Source organism: Triticum aestivum, chromosome 7B (assembly GCF_018294505.1).
Source record: "Triticum aestivum cultivar Chinese Spring chromosome 7B, IWGSC CS RefSeq v2.1, whole genome shotgun sequence".
Lineage (NCBI taxonomy): Eukaryota > Viridiplantae > Streptophyta > Magnoliopsida > Poales > Poaceae > Triticum > Triticum aestivum.
Genome location: NC_057813.1, coordinates 35,551,484 through 35,574,220, shown reverse-complemented (window position 1 = coordinate 35,574,220; position 22,737 = coordinate 35,551,484).

Here is a 22,737-nt window from a genome sequence, read left to right as displayed (position 1 = left end):
GTACTCATATAATCCATACCGCGTGGTAAACGCTGTCTTTGGTATATCCTTCTCTCGGATCTTCAACTGATGGTATCCTGATCGTAGATCAATCTTTGAAAACACCTTAGCTCCTTGTAACTGATCAAACAGATCATTAATCATCGGTAAGGGATACTTGTTCTTTATCGTTACTTCATTCAGAGCTCGGTAATCAACGACCATCCTCAGGGATTTATCCTTCTTCTCCACCAAAAGTACTGGGGCTCCCCAAGGTGATGAACTTCTACGAATGTAACCTTTCTCCAACAACTCTTTGATCTGCTTCTTAATTTCCTCCAGGTCATTTGCTGGCATCCGATAGGGTCTCTTGGATATCGGCCCTGTACCTGGCAATAGCTCTATCAAAAACTCGATGTCTCTATCCGGTGGCATACCTGGTAACTCTTCGGGGAAAACATCCGGAAAATCCTTTACTACAGGTACTTCCTCCTGTACAACTCCCGTGAGGGCGTTTACTTGGCTCCTCCTAGGCACATGCCTAGATACATACTTAATCCTTTTTCCCTCCGGGGTGGTAAGGTAAATTGACTTACTAGCACAGTCAATACTTCCTCCATACTTCGACATCCAGTCCATTCCTAATATCACATCCAATCCTTGCGACTCCAAGATAATTAGGTCAGACGGAAATACATGTGTGCCAATGATTAGGGGTATCTGGGTGCACCAACTGCTAGCCATGTACTCTGCTCCAGGCGAGCTCACTAAAAGGGGTGTCCTAAGGGTTTGGGTTGGTAACTTGAACTTTTCCACAAATCCCCTTGATATGTATGAATGCGATGCACCAGTATCGAAAAGAACAATTGCGGTAAATGACTGAACCAAAAACTTACCTATTACCGCGTCCGGCTGCTCTTCAACTTCCTCCACGTTAACGTGGTTCACTTGTCCTTTGTTGAATGGATTGGGCTTCTTCCCAGCGCTCCCATTTCCGTTTCCATTCTTTCCTTCAGAGCAGTCATTGGCATAGTGCCCGGTCTTCCCGCACTTGTAGCAAACAACTTGACTTAAGTCCCTCTTTGCGGGTGTAGATGGGTTAGAGCGATTCTGATTATTGTTGGCTCCATTCCCATTCCCGTTCTTCGCACCATTATGGTTATGCGATCCTCCTCCAGCATGGTTATGACCTCCATGGTTATGAACAAGTCCTCCCGAGTTCGGGGTTAAACGAGGCTTCTGGTGAGCTCCTGAGTTGTATTTCCCTTGTCCATACTTCCTCTTACGATTCTCAATCTGCTGCTGCTTTCCTTCAATCATTAGGGCCTTATCTACCAACTCCTGGTAGTTGTTGAAGGTTGCTACCATCAACTGCATACTCATCTCATCATTCAGCCCTTCCATAAACTTCTCCTGCTTCGCGGCATCTGTGGCCACATCATCAGGGGCATAACGTGATAACTTGCTAAACTCATCCACGTACTGGCCAACAGTACGGTTCCCCTGGCGTAGATTGCGAAACTCACGCTTCTTCATCTGCATAGCTCCAGTCGAGACATGGGCAGTACGAAAAGCCTGCTGAAACTGAGCCCATGTGACAGTGTCGATAGGATAGGTGGCTGTGAAATTCTCCCACCATGCTGCTGCAGGTCCATCCAGTTGGTGTGCGGCAAAACGCACCTTCTCAGCATCTGTGCATCCTGCGGTGGTTAACTCCCTTCCAATACGACGTAGCCAATCATCTGCAACTATTGGCTCGATGCTACTGGAGAACACCGGCGGCTGTAACCTTAAGAAACGGGCGAGGTTATCCACTGGCGGCGGGTTGTTGTTGGCATTGTTGTTATTGGCATTGCCCTGGTTCTGAACTAGCAATTGCATCAAGGCATTCTGCTGCTGGATCAACTGGGTGATCTCCGGTGGGAAAACAAAATCGGGGTCTCTTCTCGGAGGCATCTGATGGGTTTAGATGGAAGAGATTAGAATAGAAAAAGATCTAGGGGAGAAACACTACCCATATGTATATGAGGCAAACACAAGCATTCATTCAATCAATCAAGCAAGGGCATACAAAACGGTCTAGGACTATCGCAAAAGTGCTCACTACTACTAGTTACATGGGGGAATACTATTATTATATGGTGGTCATCTAGAAATTTTGATCGGTGGAAGACTCCATGATGTCTGCTCCAGCTTCATCTTCGTAGTCATCATCACTTGAATCTGAATCGGTGTCGTCGATGATGATGTAGTTGTCCGGACAAATGGGGTCTCCGTCATCTTCTCTCGGAACTGGTCCTCCCATGAAAATTCCGATCTTCTCGACTAGGTCGTCATTCTTCTCCAATAGGGTCTTGATTTCCTCCTCATATCCATCGCGTGTGAACTTAAGTTCTTCCTCCAGCTCGATGATCCTAGTTTTCGCCTTCTTCAACTCGATCATGTCTGCGCACATCTGGTTCTCCTGTCGTCGAATGTGCTGGTTTTGCTCCTGGATAAAGGCTGCGACAGATCTATCCTTCCTGGTGCTGATCATCTCCCATTGTTCATCTCGGCGCCCACATATTTGATAGGTGGTGTCCTCAAGGTCCTTGTTGTAGATTTCTCCAATGCGTCCCATGGTAATATGAGCTGCCATACTCTTGCCAAGGCTCCAAGTGGGTGCTTCGAAAGAAAACTCTATGGGTTTAGAATTTGGCGAGAACGTTCTTCCTGGAACTCGTACTTGAATCATCCAGCGCTCTTCTTCTGGTAGAGTGGCGTTGTACGTCCCGGTGAAGCTTGGTATTCCAATATTCAAGTACCTAGTGACTTCCTTCAAGTGGCGTCCAAAAGGTGAGTCTTCATCTGGTTGTGCAAACTTGTTCTTCATCTCCTTCATCCTAAAGAGTGGAAAAAGAAGAGGAGTCAGAAATGAGAAGAGAAGAGTGACCTATGGTTTATCTTAGTGGTCGTGTCCTACACTCAGCGTGTGCTCTGATACCATCTTGTAGCGACCCGACCTCAGATGGTCAAGTCTCTGTGCTTCCGTGTCATCCCTGGATCGGTAATGCTGACACACACAGTACTCGAAGGATTTATAACAGAGTAGCAATCACACACTTATTACATCGAATGTCTCAAAAGAGAACTTATTACAATAATATGGCTTAAGGCCATCTAATGCGATAACAGCGGAAGGCTTGGAAGATAAAGTGAGTCCATCAACTCCAACGGCATAGCTGAGCTGCACGGCAACGACCTACGAACCTTACTCCTCGTCTGAAAAGTCTGCAACATAATACGTTGCAGCCCGAGAACGGGTCAGCACATGGAATATGCTGGCAATGTAACACAAAAGAGCAATAACAGAATAATACTACCACTACATGCATATTTGGCTGGTGGAAAGCTCTATGGTTACAGTTTTGCGAAAAGCCAATTTTTCCCTACTACAAAGGAATAAATTTTAATTTAACTATCATGGTGGTTGAAACATCATTTGAGAAGGTAACCCCAACTCAATGATCCCAATTAAAATAGTTAACAACCCAGCAAGATTAATTAGAAGTGTTGAGATACATGCGAATACTCAAGTACTAGATACTCAGAATTGTCCATAACCGGGGACACGGCTAACCATGATTAGATTGTACACTCTGCAGAGGTTTGCGCACTTTTCCCCGCAAGACTCGATCGCCTCCGCTGATTCCTCGCACTACATGATGTTTGAGAAACGGATGACCGAGACACAGTCTTTCAGAAACATTAACTCTCTACTCCGGGCAGACCATACCAAACCTACAAACCCACTACCTGCTGATCCACCTCTTCAAGAGCTTCACGTAACTTACTCAACTATGCTAGAGCCCATAATAGCTTGCGGCTGCACACGGAAGTTTCTAGCATGAATAGACTCAGTTCCCTTTGAGCCTGGGTGGCGGTCCATAGGAGAATCACACGGTAACCCCGGGATTTCCAAAAATAAAACAGGCAATCACTGGATACCCCAGGTGCCTCAATCCACCCAGATGTGTATTAAAGTTGCCACCTTAAGTAAACCATTAATTTAACAATCTCACATCTGTCATGGAAATCACTCAAACCCAATCCACGTCTACGAGCATAGCATGGCAAAATAAGCAACGCGTAGAAGTAACTCCCAAGGGTTTGATAATAAACAGGGCAATAGGTTCTACCTCAGCAACTACTTCCCAAAACCCACATATTAAAGGCATCCTAGTCATGCAATGTTTGAGGATTGAAACTAATGCATAAAAACTGGGTATGAAAAGAGTATGATCAATATGTTACTTGCCTTGCTGACGATCCGTGAATCCTAGAGACTCGTAGTAACACGCTTCGCACTCCGGGAATTCTATCGCAAGCAAACAATAACATACATAAGCAACAATCAAAGATGCACAAGTAGAACTCCAAATAAAAGAGTTTGACCGGAGAGTTCAACTTAAGAACTCCGGTTTGCAAAAAGAATCAAATCAAACGGAGCAACGAAACTCAAACGGCAAAAGAAACAAGATCCGTTAACTAATCTGAACTAGGGTCAAATTTTACAGAGATAAAAACTTGTTTGAGTTGATTATTCGGAAAGAAGGTTTCGAGATGAAACTCCAGGCGCTTGAATCGCCAGATGCCGATAAACGAGCGAAAAGATAAACAGGTTTGAACATGGATCAGAAATCGCGATCAGAAAAATCGCGGAATAAATCCGATAAAAAGAAAAACGATGAACGGCTAAACGAACGAACGTTCGTTAACAGAAACTAAACGATGAACACGTTCGTTAGAACGAACGGACGAGCGAACGCTCGCTAAATAAATAAACCGAAGAATAAAACCGATCTATATAAAAAAACGAACTAGGGTTTTTCAAAAAAACCAAAGGGGTTTATTTTAAAAAAAACGGCGGCGAGGGGGGGTGTGGCTACCTCCGGCGAGGTCGTCCGGCGGGGCGGGCGGCTCCGGCGGCTCGGCGAGGGGTGGCGGGGCTTGGGAGGGCGCGGGGTGGCGGCGGGAGGCGGCGGCGGCGCTAGGGCGGCGGCGGCGACTCGGCGGCGGCGGCTCGGGGCTCGGCTCCGGGCTCCGGGAGGCGGCGGCGGTGGTGGTGGTGGTGGCTAGAGGGGGCGGGGGCGGCGCTATATAAAGGGGGCGGGGCGGGGCGACTTGGAGGAAGGGGCAAGGCGCGGCGGCGGAGTCCGGCTCGGACTCCGGAGTCCGGGTCGGCGGCGGGGCGCGCGCGCACGCAGGAGGCGGCGGCGGGCGGCTGGGCCGGCCTGCTCGGCTGGGCCTTTGGCCCAGTCGGGCGCGGGTTTTTTTTAAAACATTCCGCCGACTAGAAAAATCCTAGAAAAATATAAATAAAAATCTAAAAAAATTCCAAAACAAGTTTTCTCCGTCTAAATAAAATATTTAGAACAAGATGAACTTTCTTGGCCCCTAAAATGCAATTTTTAAAACATGCAAATTTTTCTAGGGCAAATAAAATTCCGAATAAACTCAAATAAAATCCAAATAATGATTTTAACATTTTTCCTCCGATATTTCAATTGTTTTGGAGAAGTCATATTATCTCCCCTCATTTATTATTTTAAAATGAAATATTTTCTGGAGAGAAATAATTAAAAATCAAAATCCTCGTCTTCACTATTTGATAAAAATTTCAAATATGAAAATTGGAAAATCCCCAACTCTCTCCGAAGGTCCTTGAGTTGCTTAGGATTTCGAGGATTGCAAACGAAAAAGCAATAAAATATGATATGCATGGATGACCTATGTATGACATGCCAAATTGGAAATTTGGGATGTTACAAATATTCCCATTACTAAGCCTATAGGCTACACATAGTAGTAGCGGTCTTGTAAAAACCGTGCTACCGCTAGGATCTATGTAGCAGCGTGTTTACTATGAAAAGCGCTATTGCTAATGAAAATAAAATAAAATGAAAAACAAATAGAAAAGTAAATGAAAATGAAAGAAGTAGAAAAAGGAGAAACGAAAAAAAAATAAAATGTAAAGAAAAAAAATGAAAAAGGGGGCAAAAGGAGAAAGGCATAGCAGTAGCGTCTGTTCATAAGAGGCATTATAGATAATATAGCAGCAGCGTGTTTCCTAGACCCCCGCTATAGAAATAGAAAAGGAAATAAGAAAATAAAAGGAAAATACATAGCTATAGCAGTAGCGCGTTTCATAAAAAGCTCTATAGCTATCTTAGCTATAGCGCGCTTTGCAAAATGCGCTACCGCTAAGTTTGACTTAACACAAAAAGGTTTCCCCCCGACCACCCCTTCTCTCCCAAATCCCTCGCCCCACTTCACCGCCGTCTCCCCAATTGGCCGCCGCCCCACTTCGTCGCCGTCCCCTGTCGATGTCGACGCCCCCAGAGACACCAGAGTCGCGCACCGTCGACGCCCACTACAAAAAAAAGACACATCCGTGACATTTTGGGCCGAACGAATTTTTTTTCTGTCATACATATGACACTTCTATGACGATAATTGTGACAAAACCTGGTATCATCATAGATGTGGTGGGCTCCTACTTCTATGACAAAAAATCATGACAGCAAATGGGATTTTCGTCCTAGGTGGGACGGAGACGCAGGTGCATGACATTCTTTGGGCCGTCCACGACGGAAAAAACCATGGTAGAAGCGAGGGCGAGGAAAATTTTGGGGAGTTCCCGGTTACGGTGGGAGGTCGGGGGCCGAGCGATACGCGTTTCTCTCGTACACGTACGCGCGTGTGTGCGAGGCGTTGGCTCTAACTGAACCCGAGCGAGGCGTTGGGCTCTAACTGAACCCGAGCGATTGCACTGCAGGCTACGCGTTACTGAACCCGAGCGATCGATCGATGGCTGTTAACTGAACCTGATCGAGCGATTCCTTCGCTACTGCTGCTAACAGAAGCCGATCGATTGGATGAACAGTGAGCATTGCACGCGGGGGGGGGGGGGTTGGATGAACAGTGAGCGGTGGCGTTGCCTCTGGATGAACAGGACCCCGTGGTGTGTTGGGCTGGATGAACAGTAGACGGTGGAGGGGTGCCCGTGGAGGGGTGGTTGAACAGGACCGCGTGGTGTGGAGGGCTGGATGAACAGTAGACGATGGAGGGGTGCCCGTGGAGGGGTGGTTGAACAGGACCCCATGGTGTGGAGGGCTGGATGAACAGTAGACGATGGAGGGGTGCCCGTGGAGGGGTGGTTGAACAGTAGCCGGTGGAGTAGCGCGCGGTGTAGGCTGGATGAACAGGAGCCCATGGAGGCTGGAGGAGGTCGATGGTAGCCTGTGGAGGCTAGAGGAGGTCGACGGTGGAGATGAACAGTATCCCGTGGAGTCCCGTTTTGCGGTACTCCACACCCCTCCCGATGAACAGGACCCCCGTTTCGACCGTAGCGCTCCAACACAAGTCCATTTCGTCCGTTTTGCGGTATGCCACACCCCTACCGATCAACAGGACCCCCGTTCCGACCGTAGGAGGTCCGTTTCCTCCGTTTTGCGGTACGCCACACCCCTCCCGATCAACAGGACCCCCGTTTCGACCGTAGGAGGTCCGTTTCCTCCGTTTTGCGGTACGCCAGACCCCTCCCGATCAACAGGACCCCGTTCCGAACATAGGAGGCCCGTTTCCTCCGTTCTGTGGTACAGCAGGCCTCGTTTCCATCGCCTATTCCGTCCTAGCCCTCCCGATGAACACGACCACGCATTCCATTCTGACCCAGCCGGTTGGCTCCCACGCGTTCCGTTCCCTCCCGATGAACATGACGCATTTTGTTGCCTCCCCATGAACACGACGCATTCCGTTGCCTCCCCATGAACACGGCGACGACACTGTTTCTCCATTCCGACCCAGCCATGTACATGAGCCCTGGCCGTACATATGCACGAGTAGGCGTTCGAGACCCTGCCCGTATGTACATACGTGGCCGTATTTTCTTTCTTGCACCCTGGCCGCTGTACGTACGTGTACATGCTACGTGCACGCCTCTACTATGACACGTGCGTGCCTCTACATCGACCAGTATATATGTACGTATATGTTCGCGACCAGAAGGACAACACTACGTACACTTCGATCAGGTGGGTCCCGACTGTCAGGCACTTCCTTGCATGCGAAGATGTAGCTGGTGGGTCCCAATAGTCAGGGGGCGAATCATTTTGTTTTTTTGTCCGGATGCACTTCCTTGCGTGCGAAGATGTAGCTGGTGGGTCCCAGCAGTCAGGGGCGAATTGTTTTTTTTGCTCGGACGCACTTCTTTGCGTGCGAATTGTAGCTGGTGGGTCCCAACAGTCAGGGGGCGAATCATTTTTTTTGCCCGGACGCACTTCCTTGCGTGTGAAGGTGTAGCTGGTGGGTCCCAGCAGTCAGGGGGGAAATGTTTTTTTCACGAAATACGGTGGCCTGTCCGGTGGGTCCCTGCTGTCAGGTGGAGGAATCATTATTTTTTGCGTAATAAGGAGGCACTTCCTTGCTGCGGCCGTGGACCCAGCTGTCAGCCTCTCCACGTACATTCCATGTCCGATGGAAGTTGTTCCTTGACCACGTTGACCACGCCGCACCGAGAGCACCAGGGCGGTGGACGACGGTGAGGCCTAGGAAGGGGACTACGCGGAGCCGGTGAAGACGCGGCAGTGGATGCCCACGCGGAGAGGAGTATGAGGGTTCACTCGTTCGGCTACGGTGTGAGGCTGCCGTCGCGACAGGGCCTGGCCAGCGGTGGGAATAGTAGGGGGCGGTGAGGCCTCCGCGATAGCACAACCGACCACGGGAGGCAGGAGCAGGCGGCACGACCGGCGCTGCTTTGGGCGGCTGGAGCAGGAAGACCAGAGGTTGAAGAAGCACTACGGCCATTGGATGGACATCGTACGGTTACTAGAGCTAATATTGTTCATATTGACTAAGTTGACAAAGCCCTTCGTCCCCGTCAACTTAGTAGGCCCACAAGTCAGCCTCCCAACAAGGTGGGTCCCAGCTAGCTGGGGGAGTATTCATTTTTTTGTGCGTAATAAGGAGGCACTTCCGGTGGGTCCGAGCTGACAGCGGGGGAACGTTTTTTTTACGAAATACGGTGGCCCGTCTGGTGGGTCCCAGCAGTCAGGGGGGAAATGTTTTTTTCACAAAATGAGGTGGCCCGTCCGGTGGTCCCTGCTGTGAGGTGGAGGAATAATTATTTTGCGCGTAATAAGGACGCACTTCCTTGCGGCCGCCATGGACCCAGCTGTCAGCCTCTCTGTCGGTGTCAAAACCGGCGGATCTCGGGTAGGGGGTCCCGATCTGTGCGTCTTAGGCTGATGGTACAGGAAGCAAGAGACACAATGTTTACCCAGGTTCGGGCCCTCTCGGTGGAGGTAAAACCCTACTTCCTGCTTGATTAATATTGAAGATATGTGGAATACAAGAGTAGATCTACCACGATCGTAGAGGCTAAACCCTAAAAGCTAGCCTATGATGGTATGATTGTAAATGTGATCGGCCTTCTAAGGACCATCCTCTCCAGTTTATATAGACACCGGAGAGCTAGGGTTTACATGGAGTCGGTTACAAGGAAGGAAACATAATATCCGGATCACCAAGCTTGTCTTCCACGCAAAGGAGAGTCCTATCCGGACACGAGCCGAAGTCTTGAGTCTTGTATCTTGACGCTTCTATAATCCGGACGATGAATATAGTCTGGCTGTCCGGATACCCCCTTATCCAGGACTCCCTCAGTAGCCCCTGAACCAGGCTTCAATGACCATGAGTCCGGCGTGCAGTCTTGTCTTCGGCATTGCAAGGTGGGTCCCTCCTACGAATACTCCAAGATGATTATCGAACACGTAGACCGTGTCCGGCTCTGCAAGATGATCTTCTCGTACCACCATAGAGAGAATGATACTTCAGTTGATAATTTTTAGGTGACGTGACACGCCCTTTCGGTTAGATCGAACCGTCTTTCCACTACCAGCCACAACATATACTGCGAGGCGGTTTCCTTAGCACGTCTTGTCGAAGTGAAGATCGTGTCCCCTCATCATGGGATTCTCATCAATACGGGTATGGGTAATCCAACCGTACCGCTAATTGCCGCGAGTGGGAGACTAGCGGGTTCTACCAGGTAAGTGGGGAGGCGCAAAAAGCTCTTTACCTTCTCTTATAAAGAGATAGGGCATCTTCCTCTTTTACCCACGCCTTCTCCTTCCGCTAACTCACTCCCATCTGCTCGAGCCCCAATGCCCAAGCGCTCTTCTTCTCCATCGAAGAGAGGTTTTTCTGAGATGTCCGGATCTGGAGCAGGAGGCAAATGGATGGCCTCTACCGTCCGGGAGAAGGATATCAAGAGATTCCGAGAAGCCGGGTATTTGGCCAAGAAGATTGGACACCGTCTCCCATCGGCGGGACAGGTCGTCCCTACTCTGGAACCCCATGAGAGAGTCGTGTTCCTTCCCCATTTTGTCCGCGGGCTCGGGTTTCCCCTCCACTCATTCGTTCAGGGAGTCATGTATTACTACGGGATTGACTTTCACGATCTTTCCCCCAACTCTTTTCTCAACATCTCGACGTTCATCGTCGTGTGCGAGGCCTTCCTCTGGATTCTGCCTCACTTCGGCCTATGGCTGAAGATTTTCAATGTGAAGCCCAAGGTGGTGAGTGGCGACCACGCCGAGTGAGGCGGCGCTGTTGGGGAACGTAGCATAAATTCAAAATTTTCCTACGTGTCACCAAGATCTATCTATGGAGAAACCAGCTACGAGGGGAAGGAGAGTGCATCTACATACCCTTGTATATCGCTAAGCGAAAGCGTTCAAGAGAATGGGGTTGAAGGAGTCGTACTCGTCGTGATCCAAATCACCAGAGATCCTAGTGCCGAACGGACGGCACCTCCGCGTTCAACACACGTACGGTACGGTGACGTCTCCCATGCCTTGATCCAGCAAGGAGAGAGGGAGAGGTTGAGGAAGATTCCATCCAGAAGCAGCATAACGGCATGGTGGTGATGGAGGAGTGTGGCAATCCTGCAGGGCTTCGCCAAGCACCGCGGGAGAGGAGGAGGGAGAGAGGTAGGGCTGCGCCATGAGGGAGAGAAACTCATGTGTTGGGCAGCCCCTAGACCTCAACTATTTATAGGGGAAGGGGAGGGGGCTGCGCCCCCTCTAGGGTTCCCTCCCCAAGGGTGGCGGCAGCCCCCAGATCTCATCTGGGTGGTGGCCAGAGGGGGAGAGAGGGGAGGCGCACCTGGGGTGGGCCTTAGGGCCCATCTGCCCTAGGGTTTGCCCCCTCCCACTCTTCCCTGCGCCTTGGGCCTTGGTGGGGGGGGGGGGCGCACCAGCCCACCTGGGGCTGGTCCCCTCCCACACTTGGCCCATGCTGCCCTCCGGGGATGGTGGCCCCACTTGGTGGACCCCCGGGACCCTCCCGGTGGTCCCGGTACGTTACCGATAAAACCCAAAACTTTTTCGGTGACCAAAACAGGACTTCCCATATATAAATCTTTACCTCCGGACCATTCTGGAACTCCTCATGACGTCCGGGATCTCATCCGAGACTCTGAACAACATTCGGTAACCACATACAAACTTCCATTATAACCCTAGCGTCATCGAACCTTAAGTGTGTAGACCCTATGGGTTCGGGAGACATGTAGACATGATCGAGACGTTCTCCGGTCAATAACTAATAGCGGGATCTGGATACCCATGTTGGCTCCCACATGTTCCACGATGATCTCATCGGATGAACCACGATGTCAAGGACTCAATCAATCCCGTATACAATTCCCTTTGTCTAGCGGTACTGTACTTGCCCGAGATTCGATCGTCGGTATACCAATACCTTGTTCAATCTCATTACCGGCAAGTCTCTTTACTCATTCCGTAACACATCATCCCGTGATCAACTCTTTGATCGCATTGTGCACATTATGATGATGTCCTACCGAGTGGGCCCAGAGATACCTCTCCATCACACGGAGTGACAAATCCCAGTCTCGATTCGTGCCAACCCAACAGACACTTTCGGACATACCTGTAGTGCACCTTTATAGCCACCCAGTTACGTTGTGATGTTTGGTACACCCAAAGCATTCCTACGGTATCCGGGAGTTGCACAATCTCATGGTCTAAGGAAAAGATACTTGACATTAGAAAAGCTTTAGCATACGAACTACACGATCTCTGTGCTAGGCTTAGGATTGGGTCTTGTCCATCACATCATTCTCCTAATGATGTGATCCCGTCATCAATGACATCCAATGTCCATGGTCAGGAAACCGTAACCATCTATTGATCAACGAGCTAGTCAACTAGAGGCTTACTAGGGACATGGTGTTGTCTATGTATCCACACATGTATCTGAGTTTCCTATCAATACAATTATAGCATGGATAATAAACGATTATCATGAACAAGGAAATATAATAATAACTAATTTATTATTGCCTCTAGGGCATATTTCCAACAGTCTCCCACTTGCACTAGAGTCAATAATCTAGTTCACATCACCATGTGATTAACACTCACACGTCACATCGCCATGTGACCAACATCCAAAGAGTTTACTAGTGTCATTAAACTAGTTCACATCATCATGTGATTAAGACTCGATGAGTTCTGGAGTTTGATCATGTTTTGCTTGTGAGAGAAGTTTTAGTCAACGGGTCTGCAACATTCAGATCCGTATGTACTTCGCAAATCTCTAGGTCATATTGTAAATGCTGCTTCCACGCTCCACTTGGAGCTATTCCAAATGGTCGCTCCACTATACGTATCCGGTTTGCTACTCAGAGTCATTCGGATAGGTGTTAAAGCTTGCATCGTCGTAACCCTTTACGCCGAACTCTTTATCACCTCCATAATCGAGAAACAAATCCTTATTCCTCTAAGGATAATTTTGACCGCTATCTGGTGATCCACTCCTTGATCACCTTTGTACCCTCTTGCCAGACATGTGGCAAGGCACACATCAGGTGCGGTACTTAGCATAGCATACTGTAGAGCCTACGTCTAAAGCATAGGGGACGACCTTCGTCCTTTCTCTCTTTTCTGCCGTGGTCGAGCTTTAAGTCTTAACTTCATACCTTACAACTCAGGCAAGAACTCCTTCTTTGACTGATCCATCTTGAACACCTTCAAGGTCATGTCAAGGTATATGCTCATTTGAAAGTATTATTAAGCATTTTGATCTATCCTTATAGATCTCGATGCTCAATGTTCAAGTAGCTTAATCTAGGTTTTCTATTGAAAAACATCTTTCAAATAACCCTATATGCTTTCCAGAAATTCTACATCATTTCTGATCAACAATATGTCAACAACATATACTCATCAGAAATTCTATAGTGCTCCCACTCACTTCTTTGGAAATACAAGTTTCTCATAAACTTTGTATAAACCCAAAATCTTTGATCATCTCATCAAAGGCACATTCCAACTCCGAGATGCTTACTCCAGTCCATGGAAGAACGCTGGAGCTAGCATTACCTTTTAGCATCCTTGGGATCGACAAAACCTTTCTGATTGTATCACATACAACCTTTCCTTACGAAAACTGGTAAGGAAACTCATTTTGACATCTATTTGCCAGATTTCATAAATGCAGCTAATGCTAACATGATTCCGACGGACTTAAGCATCGCTACGAATGAGAAAATCTCATCGTAGTCAACTCCTTGAACTTGTGAAAAACTCTTCGCCACAAGTCGAGCTTCATAGACGGTGATATTACCGTCCACATCCGTCTTCTTCTTAAAGATCCATTTATCTAAATGGCTTGCCGATCATCGGGCAAGTCCACCAAAGTCCATGCTTTGTTCTGATACATGGATCCTATCTCGGATTTCATGGCTTCTAACCATTTGTCGGAATTTGGGCCCACCATCGCTTCTCCATAGCTCATAGGTTCATTGTTGTCTAGCAACATGACCTTCAAGATAGGATCACCGTACCACTCTGAAGTAGTACGCATCCTTGTCGTCCTACGAGGTTCGGTAGTGACTTGATCCGAAGCTTCATGATCACTATCATAAGCTTCCACTTCAATTGGTGTAGGTGCCACAGGAACAACTTCTTGTGCCCTGCTACACACTTGTTGAAGTGATGGTTTAATAACCTTATCAAGTCTCCACCATCCTCCCACTCAATTCTTTCGAGAGAAACTTTTCCTCGAGAAAGGACCCGTTTCTAGAAACAATCACTTTTGCTTCTGGATCTGAATTAGGAGGTATACCCAACCATTTTGGGTATCCTATGAAGATGCATTTATCCGTTTTGGGTTCGAGCTTATCACGATGAAACTTTTCCACATAAGCGTCGCAGCCCCAAACTTTCAAGAAACGACAGCTTAGGTTTCTCTAAACGATAGTTCTCATGGTGTCATCTCAACGGAATTACGTGGTACCCTATTAAAGTGAGTGCGGTTGTCTCTAATGCCTAACCCATGAACGATAGTGGTAATTCGATAAGAGACATCATGGTACGCACCATATCCAACAGGGTGCAACTATGATGTTCAGACACACCATCACATTATGGTGTTCCAGGCGGTATTAATTGTGAAACAATTTCCACAATGTCTTAATTGCGTGCCAAAGCTTGTATCTCAGATACTCATCTCTATGATCATATCATAGACATTTTATCCTCTTGTCACAATGATCTTCAACTTCACTCTGAAATTACTTGAACCATTCAATAATTTAGACTTGTGTTTCATCAAGTAAATATACTCAACATCTACTCAAATCATCCGTGAAGTAAGAACATAACGATATTCACTGCATGCCTCAGCACTCATTGGACTACACACATCAAAATGTGTTACTTCCAACAAGTTGCTATCTTGTTCCATCTTACTGAAAACGAGGCTTTTAGTCATCTTGCCCATGTGGTATGATTTGCATATCTCAAGTGATTCAAAATCAAGTGAGTCCAAACGATCCATCTGCATGGAGTTTCTTCATGCGTATACACCAACAGACATGGTTCGCATGTCTCAAACTTTTCAAAAACGAGTGAGTCCAAAGATCCATCAACATGGAGCTTCTTCATGCGATTTATACCAATATGACTTACATGGAAGTGCCACAAGTAAGTGGTACTATCATTACTATCTTATATCTTTTGGCATGAAAATGTGTATCACTACGATCGAGATTCAATAAACCATTCCTTTAGGTGCAAGACCATTGAAGGTATTATTCAAATAAATAGAGTAACCATTATTCTCCTTAAATGAATAACCGTATTGCCATAGACATAATCCGATCATGTCTATGCTCAACGCAAACACCAAATGACAATTATTCAGGCTTAATACTAATCTTGATGGTAGCGGGAGCGTGCGATGTTTGATCACATCCAACTTGGAAACACTTCCAACACATATCGTCAGCTCACCTTTAGCTAGTCTTCGTTCATTCCGTAGCTTTTATTTCGAGTTACTAACGCTTAGCAACCGAACCGGTATCTTAATACCCTGGTGCTACTAGGAGTACTAGTAAAGTACACATTAACATAATGCATATCCAATATACTTCTATCGACCTTGCCAGCCTTCTCATCTACCAAGTATCTAGGGTAATTCTTCTCTAGTGGCTGTTCCCCTTATTACAGAAGCACTTAGTCTCGGGTTTGGGTTCAACCTTTGGGTTTCTTCACTAGAGCAGGAGCTGATTTGCCGTTTCATGAAGTATCCCTTCTTGCCCTTGCCCTTCTCGAAAACTAGTGGTTTTACTAACCATCAACAATTGATGCTCCTACTTGACTTCTACTTTCGCGGTGTCAAACATCGCGAATACTTCAAGGATCATCATATCTATCCCTGATATGTTATAGTTCATCACGAAGCTCTAGCAGCTTGGTGGCAATGACTTTGGAGAAACATCACTATTTCATCTGGAAGATCAACTCCCACTCGATTAAAGTGATTGTTGTACTCAGACAATCTGAGCACAAGCTCAACGATTGAGCTTTTCTCCCTTAGTTTGCAGGCTAAGAAAATCGTCGGAGGTCTCATACCTCTTGACGTGGGCACGAGCCTGAAATCCCAATTTCAGCCCTCGAAACATCTCATATGTTCCGTGATGTTTCGAAAACGTCTTTGGTGCCTCTATTCTAAACCATTTAACTGAACTATCATGTAATTATCAAAACGTGTATGTCCGATGTTCGCAACATCCACAGACGATGTTTGGGGTTCAGCACACTGAGCGGTGCATTAAGGACATAAGCTTTCTACTGTCCGCATAATCGCCACTGTCAACTTTCAACTATATTTGCTCTAGGAACATATCTAAACAGTGGAACTGAAGCACGAGCTAATGACATAATTTGCAAAGATCTTTTGACTATGTTCAGTATAATTAAGTTCATCTCATGAACTCCCACTCAGATAGACATCCCTCTAGTCATCTAAGTGGTTACATGATCCGAGTCAACTAGGCCGTGTCCGATCATCACGTGAGACGGACTAGTCATCATCGGTGAACATCTTCATGTTGATCGTATCTACCATACGACTCATGCTCGACCTTTTGGTCTCTTGTGTTCCGAGGCCATGTCTGTACATGCTTGGCTCGTCAAGTCAACCTAAGTGTTTCGCGTGTGTAAATCTGGCTTACACCAGTTGTATGTGAACGTAAGAATCTATCACACCCGATCATCACGTGGTGCTTCAAAACGACGAACTTTCACAACGGTGCACAGTTAGGGGGAACACTTTCTTGAAATTTTAATGAGGGATCATCTTATTTACTACCGTCGTTCTAAGCAAATAAGATGCATAAACATTGTAAACATCACATGCAATCAAATAGTGACATGATATGGCCAATATCATATTGCTCCTTTTGATCTCCATCTTCGGGGCTCCATGATCATCATCGTCACCGGCATGACACCATGATCTCCATCATCATGATCTCCATCATCGTGTCTTCATGAAGTTGTCTCGCCAACTATTACTTCTACTACTATGGCTACCGGTTAGCAATAAAGTAAAGTAATTACATGGCGTTGTTTAATGACACGCAGGTCATACAATAAATTAATACAACTCCTATGTCTCCTGCCGGTTGTCATACTCATCGACATGCAAGTCGTGATTCCTATTACAAGAACATGATCAATCTCATACATCACATATCATTCATCACATTCTTCTTGGCCATATCACATCACATAGCATACCCTGCAAAAACAAGTTAGACGTCCCCTAATTGTTGTTTGCATGTTTTACGTGGCTGCTATGGGTTTCTAGCAAGAACGTTTCTTACCTACGCAAAACCACAACGTGATATGCCAATTGCTATTTACCCTTCATAAGGACCCTTTTCATAGAATCCGTTCCGACTAAAGTGGGATAGACTGGCACCCGCTAGCCACCTTATGCACCAAGTGCATGTCAGTCGGTGGAACCTGTCTCACGTAAGAGTACGTGTAAGGTCGGTCCGGGCCGCTTCATCCCACAATACCGTCGAAACAAGATTAGACTAGTAACGGTAAGCATATTGAACAAAATCAACGCCCACAACTACTTTGTGTTCTACTCATGCAAAGAATCTATGCAATAGACCTAGCTTTGATACCACTATTGGGGAACGTAGCATAAATTCAAAATTTTCTTACGTGTCACCAAGATCTATCTATGGAGAAACCAGCTACGAGGGGAAGGAGAGTGCATCTACATACCCTTGTAGATCGCTAAGCGGAAGCGTTCAAGAGAACGGGGTTGAAGGAGTCGTACTCGTTGTGATCCAAATCACCGGAGATCCTAGTGCCGAACGGACGGCACCTCCGCGTTCAACACACGTACGGTAGGGTGACGTCTCCCATGCCTTGATCCAGCAAGGAGAGAGGGAGAGGTTGAGTAATATTCCATCCAGCAGCAGCATAACGGCGTGGTGGTGATGGAGGAGCATGGCAATCCTGCAGGGCTTCGCCAAGCACCGCGGGAGAGGAGGAGGGAGAGAGGTAGGGCTGCGCCATGAGGGAGAGAAACTCATGTGTTGGGCAGCCCCTAGACCTCAACTATTTATAGGGGAAGGGGAGGGGGCTGCGCCCCCTCTAGGGTTCCCTTCCCAAGGGTGGCGGTAGCCCCCAGATCCCATCTGGGTGGCGGCCAGAGGGGGAGAGAGGGGAGGCGCACCTGGGGTGGGCCTTAGGGCCCATCTTCCCTAGGGTTTGCCCCCTCCCACTCTTCCCTGTGCCTTGGGCCTTGGTTGGGGGGCGCACCAGCCCACCTAGGGCTGGTCCCCTCCCTCACTTGGCCCATGCTGCCCTCCGGGGATAGTGGCCCCACTTGGTCGACCCCCGGGACCCTCCCGGTGGTCCCGGTACGTTCCCGATAACACCGGAATCTTTTCCGGTGACCAAAACAAGACTTCCCATATATAAATCTTTACCTCCGGACCATTCCGGAACTCCTCTTGACGTCCGAGATCTCATCCAGGACTCCAAACAACATTTGGTAACCACATACAAACTTCCTTTATAACCCTAGCATCATCGAACCCTAAGTGTGTAGACCCTACGGGTTCGGGAGACATGTAGACATGATCGAGACATTCTCCGGTCAATAACCAACAGCGGGATCTGGATACCCATGTTGGCTCCCACATGTTCGATGATGATCTCATCGGATGAACCACGATGTCAAGGACTCAATCAATCCCGTATACAATTCCCTTTGTCTAGCGGTATTGTACTTGTCCGAGATTCGATCGTCGGTATACCGATACCTTGTTCAATCTCGTTACCGGCAAGTCTCTTTACTCGTTCCATAACACATCATCCCGTGATCAACTCTTTGATCACATTTTGCACATTATGATGATGTCCTACCGAGTGGGCCCAGAGATACCTCTCCGTCACACGGAGTGACAAATCCCAGTCTCGATTCGTGCCAACCCAACAGACACTTTCGGAGATACCTGTAGTGCACCTTTATAGCCACCCAGTTTCGTTGCGACGTTTGGTACACCCAAAGAATTCCTATGGTATCTGGGAGTTGCACAATCTCATGGTCTAAGGAAATGATACTTGACATTAGAAAAGCTTTAGCATATGAACTACGATCTTTGTGTTAGGCTTAGGATTGGGTCTTGTCCATCACATCATTCTCCTAATGATGTGATCCCGTCATCAATGACATCCAATGTCCATGGTCAGGAAACCGTAACCATCTATTGATCAACGAGCTAGTCAACTAGAGGCTTACTAGGGACATGGTGTTGTCTATGTATCCACACATGTATCTGAGTTTCCTATCAATACAGTTATAGCATGGATAATAAACGATTATCATAAACAAGGAAATATAATAATAACTAATTTATTATTGCCTCTAGGGCATATTTCCAACAGGCGCCATGGTGAGCAAGATGCCCAAGGTTGTTTGGCCGAAGGGCACTTTTAACGACTCCGTCAAGGAGTGGCAGCAGCAGTGGTTTTATATCACCGAACCACGCTACAAAAAATGGGCAGCAGCTCCCGAGTTCAGGTCCGGAGCTCCACTGCGGCTAACGTCCTGGCCCAAGAAGGGCCCGAACTGGTGCTCGTCTGATGAGCTGTCACTGCTCCTGACGCGTGTTCGGAATATGGTCAACAAGGACGTCAAGCTTGTTGACATGGTGCAGGTGATGCTAGTCCGCCTGGTTCTCCCTTGCCAGCGTCAAGCCTATACTTTATGGGAATTCAACCCAACCGAGCACCAAACCCTCCGGGAGCTCTACGATTCCTCCCACGAGGATATCTGGAAGGTGCTCTTTAAGTCCAGCAAATAATTGCCGGACTTCCGAGGACCGGGGGTATCAATTATCCCATTTTGCAAGCCCGGTAAGTTATAACCATGCCCTGTCCCTCCAGGCTTCGTCTGGCATATCGTTAGGGGGACATTTTGATCGTGCTTCATTGTGGCTTTAGGGATGGATAAAAAGGGTGGAGCGGACACAATGTCCGGCCCCGCTGCCGGAGGAACCGGCCGGACCTCTTCTTACGAAGATGTTTGTCTCTGCGCCTTACAAGGCGCCAAAGAAGGAGGCCTCCAAGGAGGTCAAGAAGATCCGGAGGGGCCTCCGTTGTCGTGGGGCTTCGGATGCCAAATCCGAAGGCTCCAGCGAAGCTCCTTCTTCTGAAGACGAAGAGGAGGAGGCAGATGAGGACGAGCCTCGCTCTGCAGGCGGGAAGAAGCGCACGGCTTCCCGGTCCCTGGAGGCCGAGTCACCGAGGGAGGGCGAGGTTACCCTCCAGAGGCATCCACCCCGACCACCGATAACAACCTGGAGTGGGATCCCGAGGCCCAGCCCCTGGGAAAATCGTAAGTAACCGAAATCCAAATACGCCTATGTATCCAGGGTTGTTCGGGTATAGTAATTTTAACTGTCGCCACATCTCATACAGCCCGGCATGGTCTCCCACCAGACAATCCTCATCGGAGGATTTGTTGAGCTCGAATGCGGTGGCAAGCAAGACGCCTCTAGGGACTCCTTTTCCAAAGTCCGGGCGCGACACCGAGGTGTCGTCTCAAAGAGATCCGGGGCCGGATAAAGTTCTGGAGGCCCCTAAGGCTCCGGGATCAGGGAAGCGGCCACCCTCCATGGAGGGAGGTTTGCCTACTCCACCGGCCACCTCAGCATACGCCGAGCTGTCGGGCGGTCTGTTGTCAGCGTTAAAGAATGCGTCCATCGTTGATGAACATCGGACCCTTATGGGTGCGGTGGTTGGAAAGATTCAGGCTGCCGAAAGCGGGCTGAATGAGTCCTGTCTTGGCCTTATAAAGTCCTTTGAGGTATGGTTTTTAAGGAACCTTTAAAGAATTAGTATGATATGAGGAGTAGCCCCTGATACACTATCCGGAATAAGAGAGCCGGGCAGGGGATCAAATCCTCAGTTGTAATGGGAACTTTAAATGATGTATACCCATGTTTTTGAAAACAGGCGTGTGCGGAGAGGACGGCCGCTCATGATGCGGAAGTGTCCGAACTGAGAGAGAGCCTGAAACGGGCCGGAAGAACTTGGCCATGTGAAGAAGCAATTGGAGGAGAGGCAAGGTATGTTTGAACATTGTCTTGCGTTGGGCACAAATCAATAAGTGTGCCTGTTGAAAAGTATTTATGTTATACGCCCTAGGAGCGAGTGCCGAATATGAGGCGTTGAAGAAGGCAACGGCTGATGCCCAAGAGAAGGCTGCCGCCGAACAGGCTCTGCGGAAAAAACACGAGGCCAGGGTCATCATAGCTGAGCGGGAGCTTCAGGATGCTGTGACGAAAAGCGAGAGCTTGGAGCAGAGTCTAGTAGGGAAAGAATCCGAACTCGCCCAAGCTCTCCAAGCCGCGGAAGATGCTCGAGAAGAAGCCTGAGGTGCAGTGCGGGACGTTCAGGAGGCCCGAAAGGTTGCAGCTGGTAAGGCCTGTTGTATCTATGGCCGTTATGATGTTATAATGCGGAGAACTCTAAGCGGCAAGCTGAATTCTTGATTTTGTAGGGGCGTTTGCGGATCTGCCTTGTAGTATATCAGATGCTGCCCAATTTTACCGGTCCGAGGAGGGTGAGTCTGCGGGAAGGAACTTCTAGTCGCAGTATCTAGCGCCGAATTATCCGGTGCCTTTTATCGATCAGCTGAAGCAGCTGGTCAAACTGCACCAGGCGGCCGAACTAGCCATGAAGGACTTGATTATTCGGCTGTGGCCTGTAGAGCCAATTGCCAGCAGTTTCTTCAGACTCGTCAAGCGGATTGTGGGCGCCTGTCCTTGGCTTGATATTATCAAGTGATCAATCTGTATAGAAGGTGCGCAAATGGCTCTTGCCTATGCAAAAGTGCATTGGGGGAAGCTTGACGCGGAGAAGCTGATAACTGAGGGGCCACCAGAGGTAAGGAGCATCGCAAGCCCGAACTGTATTATGAGGGTGTAATGAAGGGTGCCCGCCTGGCAGCGGATAAGTGCACCAAAGACATTATATTTCCCTTAGGGCATTTTTGCCAACGTTTGTAATATGGGATAATGGCACTTTTGTTATATGTTGCCTGTTTGGTTTTGAACATATGTTTTTCCTTTGCGGCTGTTTATTTTATGTAAATTCTGAGAGTTGGCCAGTTGTTGGCTTCAGCCCCCACGTGAGAAGTACGGGGGTGTTCGGGGTATTTCTGAACACTCTTTATCCCATGGTTGGGTCCTTATAAGGAGGCGTTTCTCACCACGAACCAGGCAATCGGACTATAGGGCTTTACTACTCTCACTTAGCCATAGGAACTCGAGTATGGTCGGTGCAGCCCCTAGTGTCCGGAAGGCCGGACTAAGGACTCTATTGGTGCCTGATCGGTAGACCGATCCGTCGCAATCTGCATTTTATAGTGGCGTTATGCGGAATAAATCTTTAAGGATTTTGTAACATCTCGAATAGCTGACCAGCTCTCGCCGCATCATGATAGTCGGTTTTCGGCTTTCTCTACTGAGGTGCTCGTACGGCAAATCCGGGACACAATCACAGTAGTTATCCCAGCGCTACCTTAGCCGAAGGAACGGAACGTAAGGTACCAAAACATGGGACCCGGGCAAGCCCAACCAATGACCCAAGACATGATTCAGAGCTGATGCATATAGTGCTATAAGTTCGGGGTGCCGAGCGACCGAGAAAGTGGTCAGACTTTATTGCCGTACTGTGGAGCCCCTGGCATAACCGGGCGTAACACAAGCCGTGGCTGCCATTTTTATGGCAAAGAGGTGTCGATGATGAACGATGACCGGTGCATGTTTAGTTAAGTCTACACATTGCAGTAATATGATATGTCTGT